Genomic DNA, 3,418 nt, shown 5'->3' with positions numbered 1-3,418 from the left:
ACCAGTTAAGACATTCAGTGTGGCTACAATGTGTCGAACTTTATTCACAGTGACTTCGATCTGGAATGATCGAGTGTTTAACTGAAGGAATGGACGAATAGAGGTGATGTGAGGCAATTGATAAGACTCTAGTAATACTCTTGTTGGCAAGACTGTTGTAAATATGGATATAAACAAAGAAAACTATGTTTCGTGTCTCACTATTCGAAATAATGTGCAGATAGTTCAAGATAAATTTCAGTTAAGGATAGTTATGCTATGAACTTGGGAACTACGAATAGTAACAATATCCAATAGAACTGCTGGAATTTTAATTGTGTATTAATGTTATTGTTGTCGTGGTCTTCAGTCCTGAGACTGGTTTGATGCAGCTCTCCATGCTACTCTATCCTGTGCAAGCTTCTTCATCTCCCAATACGTACTGCAGCCTACATCCTTCTGAATCTGTTTAGTGTATTCATCTCTTGGTCTCCCTCTACGATTTTTACCCTCCACGCTGCCCTCCAATACTAAATTGGTGATCCCTTGATGCCTCAGAACATGGCCTACCAACCGATCCCATCTTCTTGTCATGTTGTGCCAGAAATTCCTCTTCTCCCCAATCTTATTCAATACCTCCTCATTAGTTATGCGATCTACCCATTTAATCTTCAGCATTCTTCTGTAGCACCACATTTCAAAAGCTTCTATTCTCTTCTTGTCAAAACTATTTATCGTCCATGTTTCACTTCCATACATGGCTCCACTCCATACAAATACTTTCAGAAACGACTCCCTGACACTTAAATCTATACTCGATGTTAACAAATTTCTCTTCTTCAGAAACGCTTTCCTTGCTATTGTCAGTCAACATTTTATATCCTCTCTACTTCGACCATCATCGGTTATTTTGTTCCCCAAATAGCAAAACTCCTTTACTACTTTAAGTGTCTCATTTCCTAATCTAATTCCCTCAGCATCACCCAACTTAATTCGACTACATTCCATTATCCTCGTTTTGCTTTTGTTGATGTTCATCTTATATCCTCCCTTCAAGACACTATCCATTCCGTTCAACTGCTCTTCCAAGTCCTTTGCTGTCTCTGACAGAATTACAATGTCATCGGCGAAAGTTTTTATTTCTTCTCCACGGATTTTAATACCTACTCCGAATTTTTCTTTTGTTTTCTTTACTGCTTGCTCAATATACAGATTTAATAACATCGGGGAGAGGCTACAACCCTGTCTCACTCCCTTCCCAATTAATGTATAAAAACAAATTTAGGATAGATAAAGAACACAAAGACAGTATAATATTGGTTCGTACATGCAATGGCCGGCTAATGACCTGGATATGCAGTATTGCGAGATTATTAGCAGCACTCATTGCCCATATCGCCTGTCCAGCGCATGTACACGGACGATTTAATAACATGTGTTATTTTTTACAGCAAACGTTTCTTCCGTTACTACGAAAACTCTATTCTTTCCCTTTTCATGTGACCGGCTAACGCGGGAGAATGTGCGACGATTCCAGATCCTACGACGATTTTGCTGTCATTTGGACCTACAGTGATGTCGAGACGATTAAGCATTGAGGAAACAACAAAAATTGCAGGAAGATTTGAGGTGTGGCAGCCAGTAAATAGTAAAATACGAGTTAAAATTTTGTTCATAATTGTGCAGTTTTCTTTGTTGCGCTTATTCGAAAAAGCTTTCTGTAGTACGGACTAATAAGATTTGTTTTGTTATTATTATTATTAGCAAATGCCGCCATTGGAGAAACATAAGCAGGTGATTTTCAGTCTTTCTTAGGGTAGTTCTTATGTTCTTAATATTTCTTCATTTTCTCTGCGAAAACCTTCTATCTTTCTTTCTTCAGTTCACATTAGTCGGTACTGTTTTGGTTCCATCTCTTGAATAAACTTCCACTAATGAACTCGGCTTCTGAATGTACCCATGTCTGATGTGTTTGTTTCGTAAATTTTTGCTCTTGTCAAATCCTTTTTAACTTCAGTTACACAAGATATTGACGCTTTAAGGGCTGTCACATAGTCCAATAGACGTTTAGTTAGTCAGTTTCCAGGTAATTTGTCTAGGTGTCCATACAACTTCATTCGTCTGTTTCTGATGTCAGTTTCGATTTTTGATACTTTTTCTGTTGTCTCGATGGTTTGCAGTCTGTGTCCGTCTGGTGCGTGTCGTGGTCCCAGAATTTTTCTAATAATCATTCTCTCTGCTTTCATAATTTCTCGTAAATCTAGTTTTCGATTCGATAAGAGTGTTTCACTTGCATATGTGGCTGATGGTTTGATTACTGTGTTGTTTTAGTGCCTTTTGACAGGAATTTTTTATTACTTATTTGAAACAGGTCAATAACATTTCTTAATTTTCTGCAATCTGTTTTTGTACTATTTCTTTAAGTCCTGTTAGTTCAACCATTTCACCGGGTTACTTAAAATTTTTAAATCTGTTGATTTCACCATAATCTGTTTTAAGTTTCGGAATATCTAATTTGGAACAGGTGAATTCAGTATTCTCAAAGGAGATTTGCAGGCCAACCTTCTGTGCACATTCTTTGAGGGTCTTGATTTGTTTTACTGCTGTTCTTTCACTGTCGGGCCAGCCGGCGTGTCCGAGCGGTTCTGGGCGCTTCAGTCTGGGACCACGCTACCGCTACGGTTGCAGGTTCGAATCCCGCCTCGGGCATGGATGTGTGTGATGTCCTAAGTTAGGTTTAAGTAGTTCTAAGTTCTAGTGGACTGATGGCCTCAAATGTTAAGTCCCATAGTGCTCAGAGCCATTTGAACCATTTCACTGTCGGTTAGAATTGCTAAGTCATCTGCAAACGCTAAGTATGGAACGTTCAATTTTGCTTGGGCTCTTCATAGTTCGATTCGCTTCCAAAAATTTTGTTTTCTTAGTTTTATTTCCCGTTCTTTCATTACTTTCTCCAAAACTACGTTGAATAATAGTGGCGACATCCCATCTCCTTGTCTAATGCCTAGTTCCATTAAGAGTGGTTCCAAAATTTCACCTATTTTTGATTTGGTTTCTGACAGTGTTTGTTCGATTAGTTTTCGAGTTTTTGCGTCTAGTTCGCGTTCTTCTACAATATTGCATAGAGATTGCCTGTCTATAGAATCGTATGCTTTTTTTAAATCAACAAATGTGCAGACTGTTGGTTTCACCCCGATTGCTGTAATTTTTAAAATAGTTCTAAGATTAAACTGTTGTTCCGGGCACGATCTATAAAGTCGAAAGCCTGCCTGGTAATCTGAAATTGTATGTTATAGCTGTTCTTGTGCCCTCTTTAGAAGGCATGTGGATAAAAGTTTGTAAGTGACCGGCAAAAATGAAATGCCTCTGTTGTTGTTTACATCTGATCTCTCTCCCTTTTTGTGCAGTGGGTGAATTAGTGCTCATTTCCAATCGTATG

This window comes from Schistocerca serialis, chromosome 1 (assembly GCF_023864345.2).
Source record: "Schistocerca serialis cubense isolate TAMUIC-IGC-003099 chromosome 1, iqSchSeri2.2, whole genome shotgun sequence".
NCBI classification, from domain to species: Eukaryota; Metazoa; Arthropoda; class Insecta; order Orthoptera; family Acrididae; genus Schistocerca; species Schistocerca serialis.
This window is presented reverse-complemented; position numbering follows the sequence as displayed.